Source organism: Varanus komodoensis, unplaced genomic scaffold (genome assembly GCF_004798865.1).
Source record: "Varanus komodoensis strain SLA01 unplaced genomic scaffold, ASM479886v1 scaffold29_1, whole genome shotgun sequence".
Lineage (NCBI taxonomy): Eukaryota > Metazoa > Chordata > Lepidosauria > Squamata > Varanidae > Varanus > Varanus komodoensis.
Window position 1 is genome coordinate 8,005,167 of NW_025335759.1, and position 23,985 is coordinate 8,029,151.

The following is a 23,985-nucleotide window of genomic DNA, read 5'->3' on the forward strand; positions in this document are numbered from 1 at the left end:
GAAAAGGCTGTTGGTGCCATGGATGGTTTATTAGGGAACTAAATGCTTCACATGTTCCAAGCTACCTGCTTTTCATTAGGAAAAGCTTTCAGCCATAGAACTATATGATGTTCCCTATCTTAGCCAAATAAATGTACCGTCTAACAGAGGAGATGTAGGCAGATGCTGCTTGGCACATCCACGTATTCTGTTTTCAAGCTACTGAAATTCCTTCAAATATACAGCTATTTAAAGATACAACCACATTGCCCTGTCCAACACCGCATCATCTCTCCCTAGTCCTGAGAGAGAGAATATCTTCTAGGCCAAGAACTTCGGGGAGCATTTGAACATCACAATCTCCCATGAGGCCATTAAGTAGAGAGAAAATTTCTTGTCCAGATGCTTTTCTGTTGAACAGACACAAAGCGAGCTGTTCATATCCATTCTGAACCCTCACAACACAATCCCCCCAAGGTCCGCTCTGAAGTAAGTCTCGCTGACTTAACTGAGGCTGATTCCCAGAAAAGTGGATACAGGTCTGCAGCCCGTTTTTATGTGCAGACCTAAGAGTATTATTTAAATGTACAACTAAGACCATCACGCACAACTGAGACAAACCTGTATTATACAACTAACAACTACACTCATCACACAAAGCCAGGGCCGATGGTGAACCCAGACAGAAGACCATCAAACAGAAAATGCCCCCAGACCAACTCCCAGGGTTGTTTCTACCATTTGCCATGATGCAGTCCCCCAAATAGGTGATAAATATCTGTGTGAGGTGAGGGGAACGGTTCCATCAAGGAACAGTATACTGCCAATTTTTTTTAGATTAATAATCTGTGTCTCCCCATACTCCTACAGCTTTGGGATACCTTTTGCACTTGCTGCCTGGGAACCAAGATGTCTTGTGATCAGTCTCTGTATGTTGCAGCTAAGCCTCTATTTTAAATAAGAGAGATGGCTAAGTGCCCTTCTTTACAAAAGACAGTTCTCTGTTTGAAAAGCTGCCAAGGACCATCATCTTGTTGAAGGTGTCTTCTGTTTGAATGGGCCTTCTATCCAAGCCTAGAATGAAGAAGAGCCATAAGAATTGTTGCCTAATAATTACCCAGCCAGCATGGCCAATAGTCAAGGATGATGGTAGTTGTGCTCCAACAGCATCTGGGTATGAGCTACAGTTATAGTTGAAGCAAAATACCTTTCTCTCATGCTATAAATAATCAGATACTACATCTCAGATTACAGGGATAGGCCAAATGTTTTGGACTACCACTTCCATTGGCCCCAGTCAGCATGACCAATGATCGGAAAGTATGGGAGTCCCAAAGCATCCACTGGGCACCAGACTGCCTATCCCTGACCTAGACATTATCTGAAAAGCAAACAGAAGTTTGTCCATAAATAGAAGACAGAGTTTATTGTCTGTTTGGGAAATGAAGGATAAGGCATGCAACAGAAGCAATGTCACAAATGAAGATTCCTAAATGATGGTAAAATTAAGGTATTATTTTATATATTTTTATATATTTTTATTTTTACTAGTCTTGAGGTAAGTGCAGAATTACACTTAGAATACCCAGGCACAGTACTATCTGCATTTAGACAAAAAAGGCTGACAACTCACAGCATGTCCTGGCATGACATGGATGGGTCACGCTGGGAGTTAAAGGTCTTTTAGCTCTATCTAAGCAGGCATTGGATTGCACCCTCAGCACGGAGAATAATGCTATGGAAAATGGCATCTCCCGCTCTATTGCCAGAGTCAAGTCAAAGTAGAATCTATGTGAAACTGATAAACTGGAAAACAAAGAGTGAGAAGACCAAGATGCAATCACAAACTTTGCTGTATTGTGGTTAATTTTTTGGTACGAGTGAAAGAAATCTTTTTAAAGAAAATACTTTGTTATGGCCACAGGAAAAACAAAATTTAATATCTACTGGTACAGGAAAAAGCAGTGCAATGGCAGAACTGGAGGCAAAGTACATTGGCAGAGTAATTAAGTTTATTTGTACTTCATCCTGCTCATCTTGTAACAGGAGACCTGGATGATTTTGTTGTTCCAGAAAACATGTCCATCTTCTCTACAAGAGGAGTTCAAATCTTTGTGAGGTGAGAATCTGGCACCTAGAGGTAATGAGTGATGATGCTGAAAATATTGAAGCCTGTAATTCTGGATGCCGCAGCAAGATTTTAAGGTAAAACTGATGGAACTAAATGCATGTTGTAGTCCTGCCAGGATGGGTTATCTAATGGTGCAATCCAATACATGTCTAGACAGAGAAAAGCAAAAGACTCCCAGCATGCCTCAGCAAGTTGGGTGGGGAATACTGGGAGTTGTAGGCCTTTTCTGTCTAAACATAGATGGGAGTGTGCCTTAAGTTGCTCAGTGCATGGAATTGTTACCACACCATCACACACGCGTGCACACACGCACACACACTCTCTTTAACATAACATTACACTTCAGCCCCAAGAAATCCAACCCTCAGAAAGGCAGATGCTTGACGCTTTGGAAACCTGGTTTGCCAAATGGGTTCAAGGCCAGCAAACAAACTTGTGGGGAAAGGATCAAACTGTGGGGGAAGCAGCCCTTTGTGTACAGCTGAGGGATCTGAAGGATTTTTAGGTGCTTCCGGAGGAGGAGACAAGGGTCACTGGGCCTCTACTCCGGGATGACTTGGACCATCCACTGCATGTGGTTCTCAAAATCTCTGGATGCAAGAACCTTTTCCATACCTGCAAGTCCGCCAAGAAACTCTTGTCCATCCATCAAATAACCTTTGCATGTTCGGTGGATCCTGGGAAGTGTTTAGAGGCACAAATTCAATTCGTGCAGCGTGAACCTGTTGAGAGGCCAAAGTCAAGAACGGAGAGGACAAAGTCAGCATCTTCACTACGTTTATGCAGGGAAGGTTGTTCACCTTTACTATACTGCATTTCTAATCGAGGAATCCCTGATATGTTTCCAAGGAACCCCAGGGTTTCTTGACATACAGACTGAAAGACACTACTTTAGCAAATGCTCTCAGAACTTATCAATTGATCAATGGCGCTTAACCAGCAAGGAGTTGTCTAATTAATATGAAAAGGGCTCCTGATTCTGCATTAGAAGAACTGATCCAGGTTGAAGCAGTAAGACTGAAACTATATAGATTTTTAACTCTCCAGGAGTAAATGCAAGAAACACAATTGTGGTTGCTTATAGTTCTTAAAAAGGCTTTACACTGGCACAATGTTTTGTAATATTTGATACTGTTGTTACAACAGCCCTCTGAAGAAAGGCATACCTCTTCCCATTTCACAGATGAGGAAGGGAGGCCAAAACTTGACAGCTTGTGGCCCAAAGCATGGCAGTGAACTACGATCCAGTCTTGGTGCAGTGTCAAAAGACCCAGCTTTCAGGCAGGATGCAAAATGAATGGTGCAGAGTCAATTTCAGGCCCTCCCTTTTACTCCCATGGTGCGTGCTGCTGAAGCTGTGTTTGCACAGCCAGGAAGACTGAGGACCGAGGGCTTTTCCTTTTCTAGTCAGTCACAACATCCTTAAGCTTCATTTGGTATGTTCCAATCTTCAGCTAGACTTACTCAAGGTCAAACTAGGCTGGACAATGGATATCAGAGATCTAAATTCCCATCTCTCATGAACCACAGCCGCCACACCTTCCAGCATGCAGCAGAAGATTTCAGTGAGTAGGATGTACAGGCCACTTCCTGGGAGATGAGAGAACTAGGGCCTCATTCAGCACCCTCTGGGCTTGTGGACGCAGCCCTGACACCACCCCTGGCTTGGTAGAATTGTCATCCCCTCAGCCTTGCAGAAGCATCAGGCTACCAAGTCATACACAGGCCCTTTAACAGTCCAATTAGAACAGAACAAGAGCTGGAAGAGTCCTATAAGGCCATCAGATCCACACTCTGCTGTGCTTCCACATGTGGTCACCCATCCAGCTGCAGGGCTGCACCTTTCAGCTTTAAGAGGGATAGAGGTGGCCACAGCACAGGTCTTATCAGCTTACCCAAGGTTTCAGTTTAACTTCAGCTCCCTGCTGAGAAATCATCCGCTGACCGTTCTGGAAGAAGAGAATTCCAGCCAGCTGGACTTGAATGCTGCTATCTAAGGCCCTGTTTTCTCTCTGCCTTGATCAAACTGCCATCAGATTCTACCAGCTTCCCCTGCAAGTCCCAAGAAACCACAGAATGGGACACTTGTCTCTTCCAGAACATAAGAGCTTGCTGGATCAGATCAAAGGCCAATGTAGCCCAGTATTCTGTCTGTACAGCTGCCAATCTGGAGCGTGCACGAACCCCACAAACGGGACAGAAGAGCAAGGACAAAAAGGAATAGTCTGGTGCCACATGCCACTTATTTATCTTTATTTGCAGTAGCTGCCATCAGGGTCCTTTTTCAAGCGTCCCCAGCAATGACCATTCCTACAGGCAGCTGCACCAGGAGATGATTGGGATGGGATGGGATGGGATATAGGGTAATTCCACCAGCCCCTGTTTTATTCCTTTTCCCTCCCTGTTCACTTTCCCTCTCATGTTGTGCTTTGTTCAGATTGTAAGCCTGTGGGCAGCATCTGTCTTATTGTATACAAGCCACTGTGGAAGCCTTTTTGACTGAGGAGCAAAATAAAATTACTTTGGATAAATGTGCACACAGCTTCTTTAAAAAAAGAATCAAAAACCAACAACAAGCTTTTAACAGTCCCTCAAAGTTACAAACAAATCCCAAGTGAACAGAAAAAATGCATTTTGAACAGACATTTAAGTGAGTTGGCATTTTGTGCTAACTTCAACTTTCTTTCAAACTCTACTCATGTTGCTCAGAAGACTCTCAACAGCCTGTATTCAAACTTAAATTTAGGGATATAGTGCAAAGGCCTTCCTTAGAATTTAAACTGTATTTTCCTCCTAAGAGTAGAGATAGGTATTTATACAGTATTTATTCCTCAAGCCAGCAAGCTTTGCCCCTTATGGAAGATTCATCAGTTTAATCAGCAAAAAACAGTCAGATTCATAGTTAAAATAAAAAGTCTATGCCATTTGCCTAAAATCAGAATTCTGCAGAAACTAGAGAGAGGGTGTCACTGCTGCTGTCCTGGATTTTCTGGACAGCCATCTGAGGGGGATGTTTTAACTTGGTGTCCTGCCCTGAGCAGGGGGTTGGACCTGATGGCCTTCAGGCCCTTCCAACTCTGCTATTCTCTGATTCTTTTTGGCAACAAGATAAAGACTTAAATATGACAAAGGTCTAAACATTTCAACTTTTCCACTCTTCCTTTTGTCCCAGAATCTGTGCAGAAAAACAAGAACAAGGCGAAACTGGTGAAGAAGCAAGAGGCATCTGGGGAAGTTACATCCAGGCAGCCAATGAGGCAGTTTCTCTTGTACAGTTTGGAAATAAAGAGCACTGGGAAAATTCTTGGAAGCTATATCAGATGTGACTGGGAAGGCTGGAAAGCTCGGTTTACAGATCTCTGCTGCAGGGGGGAAAAGCTATACAGCCATCGGGTCACATCAGGGTCGGGGCCACTGGTCCCAGAAAACAAGGGCCTTGTCCTCTTATCACTCAGACTTGTTTGCTGAGCAAAACTCACCCAGAAGCATTTACAGGGCTCTGTTACAGGACTCACTCTGTCCTACTGCTGCTGAGGAACCCCCTTAGTCATCCGGCCAGTTTCAAGGTAGTCCTCCCCTTTGTCAAAGCTCAGTGCCAAAGTGCCTGCAAAGCATATTTTGTATGGCACAGAAGAGTCCTCTGTTAGAAGGGCTGTCCTGTCCATTTCTAGCGTAAAGACTAGAGATGTGCTTTCTTTCTAGCACTGGGGACATCCAGGTTCAAGATCCATTCAGCCATGAAGTTCACTGGGTGACTTTGGGCCAGTCTCTGACTCCCAGGTTCACTGACCTCACAGGGTTGTTGTGGGGATAAGATGAAGAACAGAGGAGGAGAACCATGTAAGCTGCATTGCAAGGTGAAAAAAGACAGAATATAACTTCAACAAAGACAATTTCAGAATTCACATACATACTTGTAGGACTGTCATAGGCATTTAAAAAAATCACCTGCTTTGTCCTCCTTTTTGGTGATAGCTTTCCTCTTTTCTGGCAGTTCAGAACTGGGTAGCTTTGCTGAATCTCCACTTGACTGCTCTCAATTCAGCCACTGCTGCAGGGCAGAATTGCAACTACAGACACACCTGTGATATGAAGGTAGAAGAATGGATTGCCTGTTCATTACATTTAAAAAAATGCCACATAACCAAAGTTGTCTGGGCAGTGGGCAGATAAACACATGAAATAGAACAATAAAACAAGCAGAATAAAACAGCTCAAGATTAAAAACAAAATAAAACAGGCAGCAGGGAGCCAGCCATGAAAGACACAAAACCAAGCACCTGCAGGCAGGAGAAACCGTGTCTGGACATCCGTGCTGCTTACTCGTACCTTTTACATGCATGAACTAAATTCACAGCCCTTGCACAAGTGTGCATCCAAAAGAAAGTTCGGAGAGCAAACGGGGGTGACCTAGCGCTCTTCTGCGGCTTGCTTTCTAATGGAACTCTTTCATGAAATGTGCCATGCTCTAAATTTGTTCAAAGCTTCCATGCACAATTCCTCAGTAATCATTTCCCAACAGCCCTTATGTGTCATCATCCATGTACTGCAAAGGAGGGACAGCCAGATCCGTGACTTCCCTGTGCATGAGAATTCTGAAGCACAGTTTGCTGAGAAGCACCAGGTCCGACCCTTCCCTGAGCTGCAAAGTTGAAGAATACTTAAGAGATCTCCTGATCCCCTCTGGCCTGTTGTTGCACTCACCTGCAGGTATCCTCCTGGGGGTACCAAGATTTCAGGGGTTCAGTCCATGGCAGTTCAGAATAGGGACATAGTGTCACGCTGCCCACACTCTGGGGCTCCCACCACCCCAACCTAGACCCTTCTGGGCTTTCGGCACTTACAAAATACATAATATTCCCAACAGACTTTTCTAGTACGGCAATCTTGTCCTTTGTACATCACTTTAATATAAATGTTACATAAATCTCATTAAACTACTGCTAATTACAATGAATGAATGATTGCCAGGTGACCCTGAGCCATTTACTTTCTCTCTGCTGCACACTTGTGTATTCTTGTAGCCAACCTCACAGGGTCGTTATGAGGATAATAAACGAGAAGGAAGACCTGCTGGCTTGGATGGCTTCAAAAGCAAATGGGAGAAGTTCTAATATAGAGGCGGAACCTGCATATATTACGTGAACCGGCCTTTGGAAAACTAACAAAGAGGTGAGTTTTAATAACATGTTGCTAAAGACAAAGAGGAGGTCTGACAAGCACGTGGGGGAGAGAGTTTTCTGCATAAGGAGCCAGGGGAGATAAAGCATGCAAATGAGAAGCAGCATGAAAGAGAGCAGGCCGAGAAAAGATTTGTACAGAACTGGATGTTCAATGTTTCTCCCTTTTTATAATGAAAATGGTGTGTGGCATTGCTGCGTGTTGCAGTCCACCTCAAGCTGGAATGTGGACTGCCAGCTGAAGACTGGCAAATCCTATCCTCACTGGGTCTTGCCAGAACCCCCCAGGGAAACTGAGGATGAAGATCCTATAAGGCGCCTAAATGTTTCTTGTGCTGCAGTTTTCAAAGAGAAGGCAGTCACTGCCCTCAGGCAGACAATCTAAAGGACATGACACAAAAGGAAAGAGGAAAGGAGAGGGAAGAGGAAAGCAGGCCCCTGGAGCAGGTGGGTTTTTACCGTGCCTTGGAGGGCAGAGGGTGCTGTTGCTTTTCTGCTGACCTGGTCAAGGGTGCCCCTCCCTCCAGCTCTGCCACGCTAGAGCTCACTTCTGCAATCCCGAGAGACTTTCCCCTGAACTTCTGGCATCCCTTCCTTGAGTGGCCATGTGTCCGTTCTGCAGAGGACTGTCCTCTGTTCCAGGGCTTGCCACAAGTCCATCTTCTGTTTCCAGGGCTGCCTTCTCCAATTCTAGATTAAAGATTGGGAACCTTTATAACTGTGGCTTATCCAAAGTTCGTCCCCAAAGAGCAGGCTAAACGTTGGGTGGGCACGTAGCCAACCCAAGTGGGAACAATCTTTTGTAATATGGTAAATTGTAATAGTTATTTCTAAATTTGCATCTAGACATATAAATAAAAGGTAAAGGTTTCCCCTTGACATTAAGTCCAGTCATGCCTGACTCTAGGGGGCGGTGCTCATCTCTGTTTCCTGGCCGAGGGAGCCGGCGTTTGTCCGCAGACAGTCTCCGTGGTCATGGGGCCGGCATGACTAAACACCGAAGTGCACGGAACGCTGATACCTGCCCACCAAAGTGGTACCTTTTTATCTACCTGCATTTGCATGCTTTCGAACTGCAAGGTTGGCAGGAGCTGGGACGGAGCAACGGGAACTCACTCCGTTGTGCAGATTCGAACCGGCGACCTTTCGATCAACCAGCCCAGCAGCACAGCGGTTTAAACCACTGCGCCACCTGCAGTCCCAGACATATAAATAAAGATGTGCAAATGTGATGAGTGCTGGAAACCTCTTTCTGGTAACTCAGAAGTAGCCACTCTGGCTGGGCTGGACCACGAGTAGGTCAGCATAGATCTCTAGGTGGTTTTCTGCCCTAGCAAAGGCAGAGCAATCATTTCTCGAGCGAAACCATGAGAAAGAACCATCCTGCATTTCAGGCTCCCTTTCGTTCTGACATAGTGGGGAGGTCAGAGTCCTTACAGTTGTGGGAGACTAAAACCCAGATTTCCTGAGTCCCAGTCTAGCACTCCAAAACAACAGGTAAAAACACATAACAGCACTATTATTAAAAGTAGCAGAATGCAAAACAATAAAAATAATATCCCACAACAACAACAATTCATTGCAGCTTGACAACTCACACATCAGCACAGAGCTGAAGGGCACAAAAATCCTACAAGTCCCAGCATGCTCCAGCCAGCCATGCTGGATGCTGGAGAGCCTTTTTTGTCTAAACACACGGAGAGGTGCAGTTTTAGCCATTCATATTCTCAAAGCTTTCCAGTGAAGACCGTTAAAGTGCCTGTGTGTGTGTGGAAAGAAGCTCTTCCTCAGGTGCGTGTGCCAAATCCTGGCCTTTGAATGCATGTGCACATGCATGCACACACACAGGCTCCATCATTAGCTTTTGACTCGCTGGTGTTTTTTACTTCCACAATTTTGAGCACACACACAACAACCCTGTGCTAGACTGCTGGAAAGAAACACGGGTCAAACAAGCCGGCATGCAATTCTCGGTGTTTTCCCCCCCTTTTTCTTTTCTAAGGTGAGCTCAAGGACAATGACAGAAGCGAGCAATCTCTGTGGCTCCAGGGATTTGTCACAGCATCTCTCTCGTATCCTGTTCCTGGAAAATGGAAGAAGGCAGAGCAAGGCAGAAGCGAAGATGGAGAGAGAGGAGGCCTGGCACCAGGAGCAGAGCCCCAGCTGTGCAGTGGAGCAAGCAAGCCTGACCTGAAAACATTTGGGGGGTTTTAATGACTTGGCTTGCTGGAACGGAGAGGCTGGCTGGCCAACGTCCCTGCAGCGTTCTCGTTCAACCAGTTTCTGGTGCCCACACATGGCCCATGTTGCCACTAACATCCTCTAGCTCAGAGTTTTGAACCTAAAGTCCCAATCGGGGCTTTTGGGCTTTCCCATATTGTTATGCCTCCTTCCTTCCGATCTCCAGGAGTTTGGTGGCTTCCTGATCTTTCTGCCCCCACTGCTTCTAAAAGCTTGTAGTGTTCCTCTTAAGGTTAAAGCATTATGCTAAATACACAGGTGCTTTTGGCCCCACCCCCTTTGCCTTCAAGGCCACCCACTGGTGGGATGCCTGCAATGCCCCTCCCACCCCAAAACTGCTCTGAAATGGGATGTGGTCTTCCAGCTGAAAGGCTCCGCATCTCTCTCTAGGTTGCCCAGAACCAGGTTGCCACAGCTCCTGAGAATGGGACCAGGTGGAAAGGTACCAAAATGGTCAGGGTTCAGGCCTGGAAGGCCAAAAAATGCACTAATCTGCACTGGCTAAACTACTTGGGCTCCAAAATGTGTTTGAATGTCTTGGAAAGGCTCTGTCTCCAAAGGACATTCCCATTTGTTAAGAAGGGATGCATGAACAGGAGAAAGAAGAGCAATTGATTGTGCGGGTGGGGGGAGAAACCTCAGGCAGAAAGAATCAAAAGAGGTGAATGAAGTGCATGTAGGCAAAGAGGCAGCTAATCCAGTGGGATCAGGGTTTATCAGGGCCCCTGCACCTTTTTTTCAGCAAATGCCCAAGGACAACAGGATGATGGGGCAGGGGCCTCTCAGAGATTCCAGGCTCCAACCCTGGTAGGCTGTCACCTAACAGCACCTCTGAAGGCAAAGGCTGCAGTTCAAGCCCAGCTTCTGATGCAAAACCAGGTTTGCATCAGAAAGTGGGAACTTCACCTAATAAGGGAAGCAAGCCCATTCAATATGCAGAAAATTCCCCAAGTGTCCCCAAACATGATGGGAAACACTTAATCTTTCACAGGAAAATAGATCCCTTTGTCCTCACCTGAAGCAGCTACATTAATATCCCTGTAACCAGAATGGCTTTGAATTATGCAAAACAAAGCACTTTCAGCCACTTTCAGCAAAAGATGATCACTTAATAGGCCTGGATTTAGTGTCAGGGTACAAACAAAGGATTTTTAAAAACAAAGCAAAACAGCCAAATGATTTGCTCTGCTGGGTGGTAGGAAAGCATCGTGCTGGAGCCTGACTTGAAGTGCAGTGGGAGGAGAAGAGCACAAAGGCCTTTTCTAAACACATTTGTCACCTTTGATGTAATTCTATCTACAAGGAAAAAACATGGGTCAACTGGTATCCTTTGGCCAATTATATTAAGATGGATATCCAGCTTCCAGACTGTTTTACAGGCACCCGACAGACACTGTCAAGCTCTTTTCTCCAGTGATCTCAAATAGCCAGAATATCGATTAACTTAAATGCTTCTGATGTTTTGTGCCCTGACTGGATGGCTGGGCAGCGGATGAAGGCATGGTAGCTCCTGAGATTTACAAGGGTAAACTGTATTGGAAAGTTGCTGTGATGAAGCCCAAATTGCACTGGTCAGGAGCAGTGGGTGGAAGAAAGGAGCTTAAGGTTAAAAGGACAGGTGCTTTGAGTAATGATATATATATACACACACACACATACATATATTCCCCACAGAGAAGAATAAAACTGATGGAGCGCACTGCCCTGCCAAATGAGGGAATTATCCTTTTCCCTATCCAGACATTAACCGACAGAGGAACACACAAGCACATATTGCTCACATTTTCAGAATACAAATTTCTGCAACACATCCAGAGAAGGAATTTTCCTTTCACGTTTTAGGTGACCAGGGTGAACAGAATATGCCAAGGAAATACATTTAAGACATCTGCTCATGAGCTGTGAACAAAATTCCATTCGCTAAAAATAATTTGGGAGAAGCTCATTTATCAAAGCTTAGCTCCTGATTTCGGTATTAAATATATTTGCCATCTGGCCCTAACCATGCTTATTGGGGACTAAGGCCTGGCCTCTGCATGCAACAGAATGAGGTGGGAATGAAGTTGAAGAGGCCTGGGCTAGTGGAACTGTTTGGCAGATGAGGCTTTTGTGGCCGTCGTGTCCTGCCTGCCTCTTTTCCAGGATTTTATGGGCAGTCCAGATGCTGTGGTCTCCCTTTTGTAACCCATCCATGTTTCCCCCCAGCTTTTCCTGTATTTTCCAAGATTAAATCCGTGAAGGTAGGAAAGATCCGATGACTGCAAAAAACCCTTGACTGGCGGCACTCGGAGCCATCTGTCCAGAAGCACTCTTTATCATCCCAGGATGTGGGTGGGGAAACAACACCAAAAGTGGTTATGAAATCCCAAAGCAGAAGGGCTAAGCTTGCATAGAACTATGACATGACATGTATCACCTGCCGCTCTTCAGGTGACTACTGGTGAGGGGTGGGGCTGTGGGGTCCCAATTTTGGCCTAAGCGTGAGCCCTAGTTCCACCTGTACCTACCACCCAGGAGGGTCCTGGGACTGGCTTTTAGGGATGTACAATTGCACTTTTGTTCGCAAGCCTTGCAAACGTGTCCTGTTCGCAGCTCCAAACAGGAGCAGGGGGCATTTTGTCAAGAAATTTTGCAAATTCGTGTTTTTACATGGCCTTTGAAATGTGCATTTAAAAAAAAAGATACCTTTTTATGTCTGCTTCTCAAATGTATGCACAGAAATGTATTATTTCCCCACTGAAATGAACTGAAAAACAACTTGGAACTGAAAAACAAACTTCCACCTGAAGTTTAGAGAATTTTAGCCAACTGCAAAGTCCACAACTTCCTTCCCTACTAGCTTGTTAATTTCAGGGGGTTCCCCACAGGGGAGAGCAATGGCATCAGCACCCCTGTTGTTGTCTGGGGCAGTACGGACCTCTCTGCCCCCTCCCTCACCCCATCCCGCTGCACGCACCGGCTCCGGCTGCGAGGTGTAGGCATCAGGGGATGGAGGCGGGTGCTGAACATGGCAAGCTGCAGTCGGGAACAAGCAAGGCAAGAACGTGCAGCAGGCCCACTGGCAAAGGCCCGGTAGGCTGGGGAATTCTGGACGTTTCCTTCTTTTTCGTTTGGTCTAAGCATGTGGGCCCTTGACACAACCAGCTACATGCAGTTGAGACACACAGGACTAACATTTCTTTCCCCAGCCTTTACTCTCTGTGTTTAAAAATTGCTTCTACACTCCACACATGTTAGAACACACCACCATTTGCCAGCGGTGGTTTTTAAAAAATCTCAGAGAATTGCAGTCCTTCATTTTAAATTCGTTCTGTGATTGGAGGAATAAAATGGGGACGACATTTGCTGCACGCAGCACCTGCTGCTCCTTGGTTGGTCATGGGGGTGCTGGGCTGCGAGGCGCTCCCCTTGCCCCCAAATTCCAGCCTTAGCTGCACCACCAGCAGGAAGGGCAGATTTGACCCCAGGCCTGCATTTCTGCACCCATGTTGTGAAATGTCCTAGCCTGGCCCCTCCAGAGGAGGTCAAGAAACAGCACAGGTGCCCCTGGTTCTATACTATACTGGTTCTATATCCTATCCTATCCTATCCTATCCTATCCTATGAGGTGCCCCCTCTGACAGGAGCAGAGCCTGGTTTCTGCTATGCAGGTCCTAAAGTAAAGCCAGGCGGTGCCTCAGCAGAGGCAGCCTTTCATTTGAGAAACAAAGCAAAGCAAAGCAGGCACTCGGGTCTGCTGTGCTGTATCAGCTGAGCCGCAGCCTTCGTTTATGCATGCAGGACACCTTTCCAAAAGAGATCTGGAGTGAAATGGCCGGCAGTGCAAGAGAAATGAAGCGGAGCGATGTCAGCTTTGGAGAAGAGCAAGAGCTCTTTCTTAATACCCAAATTGGGGTAGGATGAGAAGAGAGGTTGCTGTAGCTTCCTCAAGCTGCATTTCCCATACATTATCAGGATAATTCTAGCAGAGAAGAAAAGCACCATGTAGAACTGGAGGAATAGCAATTATATATATTGTTCTACTGTGGGGCTGAGAGATGTCTGAAATCATCGGCCACAATTACAGTTATTCAGGTACCTGGAATCATCCATATTCTTTTTGGTCTCCTCAGATTCAAGATAAATAATGGAGAATATAATGGAGAGCCGGTGGGGATTCTTCACTCCCCCAGCCAACTGGGCCAAATCCTGCCCAGACAGGTCATGGTCCCAGCACCCTGGACCAGCCACTGGATTCAGCATGACCAACCCAAGCTTAGGGAAACAAACAACTCTGTTAAAAGGTTAAAATATAGGGGTGGAGGGACTAAAACACAGAATCTAAAAAGGATAAAAACAGGGATGAGGGGGGAAGGGAGAGGAAAAGAGGAATTGGACAGCAGCAACAGAACAAGTTTCAGCCAACCTAGAACTCCACTCCAAGGCCCACCTGGACATTAAAATAACAAACAGCTTCTATCCCAGCCTATTCATAGTAACTCTGCCTTCAAACAGCACAGGATACGCAGGATGGCACAGCACTCTTCAGCACGGAAGGACAGCAGAAAAAGAACCTCCCAAGAGAATGAAAAGCTGCCCAGGGGGTGTATTCCCCCTCCCCGCCTAGGTCAGCTGACCATGGGGCCATGGCCCCCCTCCCAGTCCCTGGGGCCAGCCATTAACTGCAGGTGCCAGTCATCACCTGATATCCCCAGTATCCTTCAGGCCACTTCTGATCCTTCTCCTCCACTTAAGGCAGAAGGGGAGGTGGAGGCCTTGGGTGCCAGGTTCCCACTGGGCTGGCACCTGGAATTTCCAGCATGTTGTCAGTTCTTCAATTAGTGCTTACCCAGCCGTCTGGAGCCTGGAAAACTGTCTCACGTCGCACAGCTGTTTGTATGCACACACCATCCAAACATGCCCAGAACTGCGGGTTCCATTAAACTCAGATAAAACAAGTACCCAAGAAAAACCCTGCTGCATCAGAGCCGTGCATGTTCTGTTCATAAGGCCACCCACAAGCAGGGCACCCCGCTGCCCATATTCCCCAGCAACTGGGGTTCATAGGCACCTTGCCACTGTACTGGAGGAGGCATATAGCCATCAGAGGTGGTAGCCCTGGAAACGTTCTGCTCCACAAATTTCTCCAGTCCCCCTTTGAAGCCATTCAGATGGTTGTTCCTGGTGGGCACACAGCACCAAAGTTCACCTCTCATACAGCATAGAAGAATGTGGCACCCGGCAGGAATCCTACCCCCACGCAGCAGCCGATGCTCTTGTGGCTTTGTGAGCGAGCATCTCTTCTGCACAAGGGTGAATGGGGCTCCACAGAAAGCGGTGGGCTTGGATTGCTGGAGGTCACCTCCCTGCCCCCTTGGAGGAAAAACCGCAGTGTCCTTCACTGTAATCTTGGCAATTTGTTATTTTGTGCCTGCTTTCATTTATCAAATGGTCTCTCCCCCCCCCCCCCCCCGCCATGCTGCCCCATTACTTTGAGAACGCTGAAAGCCAATGCAACTGTTCAAGGACATGATCTAGAAAGTAGCAGCTATGCTTGTGTGCGGCTGGGCGTGCGCACACGTCCATAAAACGGCCTTCCCCCATCGGGTGCTCTCCAGATGCTTTGGGCTACAATTTCCATCAATGGCAGGTACAGCCCAACACATCTGGAGAGCACCAGGTTGGGGAAGCTGGATTAATATACCGGGGTGCAGAACCCGGTGGCCAACTCTGGGCCTCCCCAGCAGGCAGTGGTCATTCCCCTGCTGCCCCAGGCACCCACCTTTTGGGCAGCTTTTGGGCAGTCCCCCCCCCCTTCTAAAACGATGCAGTGCTCAGGTACCGGCACTCAAGCATCAACATGCTGGTACTTCAGCCTGCCTCCGCTGCCGTGTCCCTCTTTCTGTTTGCCACCACTGGCATGTGGCCATCATGTGCTCTCTGAAATGGAATCCAGTCTCGGCCTGAAAGAGGTTCTGGCAGCCCCCGAAGTGCACAAATAGTAGTGCACACACTCGGATACCGGCCTGTGTCAGTCGGTGTCGCTGCCAATCCTGGGCCAGGCTTCCAGGCCAGTGGCAATGGGGGGGGGGGGGAGTCCAGGCCAAGTTCAAAAAGGAGCTGCCCAGAATGCCACACTCCTGCCCAGGGTTCCAGCCCACCAAGTCCCACTGAGGGAGGTGAGAGTGGGAAACGGGGCCATTCATGGGTCTTCTTGAAGGACTGAATTTTCCACTCCTCCTTCCTCATTCCTTGTTCCTTTTTCTTTTGGTGTTGCGACTTTCAAGTCATAAGCTCGCAGGCAGGGACTGCTGTTTACTGACCATATGTAAGCCCCTCTGGGAATCATTTTGCTTTAAGAGCGGGGTGAAAATCCTTTAATTAATCAACAGAAGAATTTGCATGTGGCCTGTGCCTCTTTTGGTAGTTTTAATACTCTCATCACTGATGGTGGGAGCTACATTTTACAGCTCTTGCTGTAAAATCTGAACTTTAAAGATTTGACATTTCAGTATTTGGGGTAAGACGTGCTACAAATAATGTTGAAACGCAGAATGCCTACACTTGGAAATTAGCATTTGAGACTGTAAAACAATGTGTATTTTGCAGTTAACTTTCCAAGCAGTGGTTGATGGGACATATCACTAGGCTTTATTTGCTATTGTATTATGGATCCCTGGCATGCATAATGTAAAGATGATGTAATAAAATTGCTATTTTTAAAAAACTTCCATTGATACATTGATATGTAGCAATTGATAAGGTGGCCACTTGCAAAGCACATGCACATTTTGTATAAACTGGTGTCCTCTTTTTGGTGATTTGCAAGTGGCCACCTTGCACCCATTTGTAATCCAGCAGGGTGCCTTCCCTGCCTTCTTTTCCGGCAACAGGAAGGCTTCTTTTACTGAGAAGAAGAGATGGAATGTGTAAATGCTCACAGACATTTGAACATTCCAGCCCAAGGTACAGGAGTTCTCTCATTTTAAAGAAGAGTAGCTTTGATGCGGCTAAGGGTTCAATTCTAGGCAGACGGAGGTCCTACACCTCCAGTATATTCCAGCTACCATGCCTAGGATTGTACCTATTACAGCTCTGCAGACATTCTGCAGTTGACAGTATGTTATAGCCCTGTTAACATTTTTAATCTAACTGCTAATAGTGGCTAAAATGCTTTTTTAACTACAGATTTTTAAATATTAAGATTAGCAAAGTACTGCTTACATGTAAAAGCATTACAGCATTGCAGCATTATAATCCTAATTCAAAAAAGTGGGGGAAATACGGTTACAATTACCATTTTAGCCATAAAGTGTTTTTCATAATTAAACACTTGCAATCTACATTTTTTATCCAAAACACATTTTAAGCACTTTGTTTTTGACATTTAATGGGCAATAATGGAGAATCATAGTTAAAAGAACGAGCACTTGGCACTAAATCTGTTTTCTTATGAAGGGATAACTCAGAAATTATGCACGGATAACAGTACCTTCATAGGGCTGCTCAGGTGGACTGGGCCTTCCACACCCATTGATTTCGACAGAAGCTAGTGGGATGAATATACAGAGAACGCAATAGCTCTCCAATTGCTTAGAAAATGCACTGTAATTCCAGGTTTAGTTTTTAGTGGTAGAGCAATGATTTATTAGTGACAGGAACCACCTGTCTGAAAGCGAGACCAGAATGCCTCAAGCACCCTGTAATTTAATACACATATGGTCTTCTGACTTGATCAGTTTTAGCATACTCTGTTCGTGGACAATGAGGTGGGCAAATGAAGATTGTGGCTAATTGGCTTACATGTTTATTAAAATAGGTTAGCTCCCTACATGGCGGAGTCCAGATGAAATCAACCCCAGTAGACGTGCCCGCAATTAAATCACCCCTCCCCAATCCTTTCTGTGTTTCCAAAGGACACACTTAGCATCGAGTCTAGTTTGACCTTCAGACTGTTCCCAAGCCTTCCGCCACTTGCTGCATCTTGCACAGCATGGTTCGCTTCTGCAGTGTGCAGCTTGGAATGGATAGCCGGGAGCAGGGTGGATAAAACACTGTTACTGCAATGAGTCGCTAGCTGATTCAACCGCACTTAATTAAAACAGCAGGGAAGGAACAAATTTGGATCCACCAAAGTCATCTTGGTCTTGAACAGCCACGACATTGCCATGGCAGGTTCTGTTATTACTGACAAAACTCAGAGGATGGAGAGGAACAACACAAGCACTGCATTAGGGTGTCCATTTGTCTTTTACAGAAGGCAGTCCTCTATTTGAAAGGCTGCTGAAGGACCGCCCTCTCTTTGAAGGGCGATTCTGTCTGATTCCATTGAGAACCATAGCATGGATTGTCCATCCACAGGTAACACCTGGACTGCATAGTAGTAAGTACTGAGGTCACCTGGTCACAATCTCCCACACTATCTTAGAATCATAGAGTTGGAAGGGGCCAGAGGGCCATCAGTTCCAGCCTCCGGCTCTGTGCAGGACTCCCAGTTAAACCATCCCTCTCTCTATAAGGTAGTCTATATTTTTACTTCAATTGCAATCATTTCTAAATTGGCACCTATACCAATACATTAGCCTATGCAAATCTCACACAAATGGCAGTCCTCTTTGAATCTGGAGATTCGTACGTGGCCACGCTGCCAACACTTGAAGGGAAACAGCTAGAGGGTCCCCCGAAAGAGTGCGGCTGCTTTCAGTTAGAACACTCCTAGCATTGCCAAAGGCTCCACTGAGCTATTCAACCTTTCTCTCCTTAATGGAATTTTCTTTTTCTTTTTTTTTTCTTTTCCATTTTTGTGATAAGAAAAAATAACAAGAAAAGATGGAAGAACTGTGAATGGAAGACCATGACATCTGGATGCACTTGTACAATTCTGTGAATGAGGCAAGTCGGTGATACAATAAAACTCCTTTCTGAAAGAGCCCAGAGTAGCTAAGAGGAAGCTGCAAGCTTGACTGGAATTTTTGGTCCAGAGCCTCTACCCAGACCCGATTCATGTGCACGCTGGCTCTCGCTCTTCTTGGGATAAGGTGGCTACTCTGCACTTCAATTCAGCATCTCCAGGGTAGTTTACAACAACAGAATAAAACAGGAAAAGGTAGCACTGAAAACAATTGCAAAAGAATTGAAGGAAAACAACCAATTCGAGTAGGGGATTTTTTTTTTTAAAAAGGTATATGTCTGATACTTAAAAGAAATTAACATAGCCAGTATTAAGCATTGTGACTGGTAGCCATCATAGAAACATAGAACATAGAAACAGAGTGTGTCAGAAGGGGCCTCCTGGGCCAACTAGTCTGACCCCCGGCTCCAGCCAGCTCCACTCATGACATGCCTACCATGTGCATGTCCAGCCTATCCTTAAACACCCTCACCAGTGGGGCTTCAGCCACCTCCCGTGGAAGCCCATTCCTCAGGGTCCTAACTGTCAGGAAGCACTTCCTGGCATCCACCCTAAATCTTGGTTCCCTGAGCTTTGCTCCATTGGAACACGTCCTGCCCTCCACTTCAGTGGAAAAATGCATGGGTCGTGTCCCACCTCCGCGTGGCACCCCCTCACGTTACCTGTACATCACTAACAGGTCCCCTCGGAGTCTCCTCCTCTCCAGGCTGGAAAGACCCAGCTCCCTCAGTCTCCCCTCATACGGCTTCCCCTGCAAACCAGCCACCATCCCTGTGGCCCTTCGCTGCACTGACTCCAACCTTGCTATGCCCCTCTTGCAACGAGGGGCCCAGAATTGAACACAGATTGCCTTACATTTGCAAACCGGTCAACTCTTGCAAGTAGTTCCTGGAAGCCAAAGAATGTCACCATTTCCCCTCCCATGGATTTCCAGAAGGCCCTGCCTTCCCGCACTTGTGTGACTAGGCTGCAACAGGGCAATCCAGGATGGTGGGACCAAGAGCAAGGCACTCCGCCTCCCTGCGTGCTTATGGGCCTGGTTTGCACCCCCACTCGCAGCTGCAATGGCCTCAACATGCCATGGGGGTTGCAGCCAGTGCCAGCCGCCATTCTGCGTATTCGAGTGGGCAGTCAATATAGTTTGCCACCACCTGCAAGCCTACAGGAATGGCTTGTTGCCACAGTTAACAAGCCACCCCAGGACTCTGCCTCACTGTGTACTGCATTCCAGGTGTAGCCCCTGGCATTGCAAAGAGTAAACCAGGGCAAGCCTTGTGGAGGGGCAATAAAACACTCTCTCACACACACACACGAAACCATGCTGAAATCTACTGGGGGACACAACAGCTCAGGAGGAAATGCAATTACAGGCCAAGCGATTTTCCATGTTCCCTGATTGGAACATAGATTCACAAGGCTGTGATTCATAGCAAGCTGCAAGAACACCTTGCAAATATGGCTTTTGGCCACGGCCACAGCAGTGCAAACATCTCACCCTGGCACACCTCGCAAGCTAAAAAGCATCCAGACAGCCCAGGCCAATATTTGGACGGGATACTTAAGCAGGGCCGATGCTGCTCCTTTTACCTGGGGACGTTCAAACCAGGAAACTTCTCAGCTAACAGGTGAAAATGGCTAAGGAATTCATTCAGTCTGAGTTTTTATACCGGCTTACCCAATCCATGCTTCTTGAACTGATATGCAAATCAGAACGCCCTTGTGCAGCTAGATCTGTGCTTTCAGAACGCCGCGATGCAATCTGCAACTCAAGAAATGAGCACCAGATTGCCTCTCTTAAGAGAAGGTAACGCATGGAAGTGCTTCAGTGGGGTAAAGCGTATGGGGTCATGGGGGCAATCTGGGACCCCTGGGCCTGTGATTCCCCACCCCTGGTCTATCTGAAAGGTGGTTCAGTCCAAATCTGGTTTTAAGCAATGAGAAGGGACAGCAACAGACGATTTGATGTAACCCTTGATGTCACTTGGCACTGGGAGGGCTGAGCAAGCGGTGGACACACAGAAGACCTAGCCAAAGCCTTCCTCACCGTGACAAACTGCATTGTGTTTCTATCGAAAAGTAATTATTTCAAAAGTTGGACCTTTGTCTGTAATTTAGCACACATTTTATGCATACATGAGCCCCCTTTTTGGTGATGCATTGGGTGGACACCCACACTTTGTGCTCTTGTGTACCACTGATCCCCTCCTCCCAGCTTTAAACCAGGATTTGATGTTGGTTTACAAACCCTGGCTTGGTTCAGCACAATAAACCATAGTCCTGGGTTCGGATTCCAGAGAGAGCCTATTCCTACTGGAACATAATAGCATCCAGCTGGCTGTAGAACAGAATACTAGAGGCAGTGAGCTTTTGGTCTGATCCTCCAAGCAGCCCTCAAGTTCTTAATTTGCACAGCAACCCAGTTTGACCTGTGTTGCTAGCAGCCTTTTAGCAAGCAGTTTCCAGCATCATAAACATTACAGAACAGAAGAGCTCCTGTTGCTTGTTCTTTATTTGCCCTGCACTGATGGTGCTTTACCTCCCCAGTGCAGTGGCTCCGGAAACTGCAGAGAGCTGCTCAGGCCAACCATTAGCATTGCTCTCCCTCCATTGTGCTGCAGTGTTGTCCAATGTGTTCAGCCTTAAACACACAAAATTCTCTGAGAGCTTTGCTTTCAAAGGGCATACGACCCAAAGGGCATCAGATCTGGGACTGAGCCACTGGGATAAACCGCCTTCGACAAATGTGATTGTCGCTTGAAATATGCTGTGCAAGTCGACCATGCACATGTACTTAATTTCCCAAGCCAACTGTTGACCTTTATGCCAATAAATTATACAACCATTCAATATGAAAATTGCATGACTCCCCAAAGAGTGCTATATGACAACAAGCAAATTAAAATATATACAAAAATACTGGTAGGGACTGGAAGCTGGGTTGCAGGTAAAAGATACTCTTCCCATGTTTATGCTTCTGCTAAACTCTGCTTGTGTGCTCAAGGAAGCCAATGCTGAGTAGCTCTTGCATTTGCTCCTAAAACTGCATTTGCAATGCTTAATTCTCCTTAATTTCAGATTCCTCCTCTCTACCAAAATATGACAAGGCAGCTTACAGGCACAGTTAAAATAGGTTAAAGTACATGAATGTTCAATAAAAGCATTCCAGCATTGCCCTTTGCTACTTCCAGGGCCCGAGCGCCCGGCTGCCCACACGTGTCCCTCTGCACTGCTCCCTGGCCTTTTGTACGCTCTCAGAAGTGGAAGGAGGGAAGAGGGTAAGGTAGAAATCCCACCTGCAGGCAGTGGGCTGGCACAGCAGAGGAACGGAGGTGGATGGGCGGGTGGGCAGGAGAGCAAGCGGCAGGATCCGGCCTCCTTGTCAAAAGCCACAAAACAAATCTGTCAGCTTTCACATCAGGCAGAGAGCTGCTCTGTTTGAGGTTTTTCTCCACTGCCTCCTGCACCAACCCTTCTAATAAAGCCCATACACCTGGAATATATAATTTTCTCAGTGATACATAAGTGTGGAAATAATCCAGCTCATTAGCGCTATGAGCTGTGCAAGCCAGTTTGGCAAGGAGAGGAAAGGAGCTGAGAAAAAGCACACAATGTATTGTAAGTCAAAGGACAATTGAATGAACAACCCAAGCTGACTTAAATACAGCCAAATAGTCACCTTCTCCGGCAGCATAATCATACTGCAAGAAGCACAGGTATTATATGGATTTTCTTATTTGGTAAGGCTCCAGTATCCTGATTCAAAGATGCTTTCAGCAACTGTAGCCCCGTTTTCCCCAGAGAGAAGGCAGCTCAGCCAGTGAAGAAAGAACGGAACTCCCAGTTGCTCAGACTCTGGAAAGTTTCTGCTGCTCACTTTGAACTTGATCAGACAGGAAGAGGACTGATGCCACCGTTTGCTGCTCTTTATCTTTTTTTCCAAACTGAAGAGGGCCTTTCTTTAATCTTTTGAGATGCAGCTTGTTCACATACTGAGTAAACTATGTAAACAACCTAATACCAGGGCAGGCTTTCAATCCTCCAGAAGCTTCACTTCTCAAGGGGTGACCTAATCAGAACTCGGCAGGTGTGGGGAGGCTCGTGCTCCTTCCAAATCCAAATCACGTGTGTGCGTGTCCCTGGCCGGTTCAAGAGGAAGGGCTCCAAAAAGCGGAGTGAGCAGAGTGGAGGAGGGCTAAAAAACATTGCATGGTGGAGAGAAAGTAGATGCAGAGCAGTCTTTCTCCCTGAGGGCTTCCAGATCGCCTTGTCTCTTTCCCAGGATTTTATGAGGGAGGCAGATGCCTTCTCTTCCAATACAGCCCTTCTGGATGTCCCCTCCCCTCTTTTTTTCCATGACACACAAAAATTTGTTAAGAAGAAAGTGCAGAATACCCTCCCTCGGAAGTATCCTTTGAAAAGGAAGGGCCACAAGCAGCCATTTTGCTCTTATTGTTTGCTATGGAAGCTGCCATTATTATTTCAGGAGAGGCAGTGTGAGGTAATGGTTAGAGCATTTGACTGGGGATCTGGGCGACCCCTGCTCTAGTCCTCTTTCAGCCACTGGGGGCCTTCAGGCCAGTCACAGACTCTTAGCTTGTTGTGGAGAAAATAAAATGGAGAGGAGGAAGAGGACCTTGTAAACTGCCTGGGACTGTCTGCCTGTGTGGACACCTGGATTACCTAGGTGGGCAAACCCAGCCATCTAAAACAAACTGCATGGAGGAAGGCACAGGTGTGACTGCCCTGCCTCGTCCTGGCCGCTGAATGTCCTCACACCTCCGAGCTGGAGGCTTGCCTGCACCTAGGGGGCGGGCAATAAGATTAAGCCCTGAAATGCTTGATCTATATTCCTGCTATACCTTAATCCTAGAATTTGTCAACACAGCTAACATGGTCACATTATAATAAAAAATTACAACAAGACTATTGGGGTGAAATACAAATGAATTGATTAATGATAATAAAGTAAACACAGCAGTGCCATAATCCAATAATCCATTACAAGGCAGGAAAAGTGGGTAAACAAATAGGCCCGCAAGAGGCATTTAAAGCTTGACAAATGGTCTGCTCATGGACATGGTGTGGTATGGAGCTGGAGAGGCAGGTGCCGCCACCCTACCATTGCTTGGCCACGTTCTGTTGGCCGTAGCCAATAAAGCCTTCTTAGGAAAGTTCTCGGGGGTCAACCGGCAGACAAGGCAGTCAAGTAGGAAAGCTGGTCCCGGATTATGCCAATAACAAAACCATGGACAAGGCTGGGGAGCTAACGGCAGCCAGTGCACTGTTTGCAGCTCAGCTGTGATATGGGCGTAAAGTGGTACTCCACTCAGCACCCTTCCTGATGGACCCTGGACATAAACAGCTGGGCAACAGAACAAGCACAGATGGGGGTCACCACACTAGGGCGAGACAGTCTGTATTTCTGCGTAACTGACAGTAATTATTTGCAGATTGGCTTTTATGCCTAGAGAAGTGCACAAGCAGATCTTAGGCCAATCATTTCCTATTTTTAGTGATATAACTTCTCTCGTGCATTTGTTCCTGGCCACTGGTGTGTGGAGCTC

The 23,985-nt window shown here is 46.6% G+C and overlaps 1 long non-coding RNA gene across 2 annotated transcripts; it reads right to left on the bottom strand.

Moving 5' to 3' along the window:
* Positions 1-8: 8 nt before the first annotated feature.
* On the bottom strand, positions 9-22,364 carry LOC123025983. 2 transcript variants are annotated; one of them, XR_006415230.1, is made up of 5 exons: positions 22,098-22,364; positions 20,097-20,180; positions 6,059-6,192; positions 2,726-2,832; positions 9-1,053 (listed from the first exon to the last, which is right to left on the bottom strand). It is a non-coding gene; the product is annotated as an uncharacterized LOC123025983 (long non-coding RNA). The 2 variants fall into 2 exon arrangements; XR_006415229.1 differs by lacking the exon at positions 20,097-20,180 and having other exon boundaries at positions 22,098-22,361.
* Positions 22,365-23,985: the final 1,621 nt, after the last annotated feature.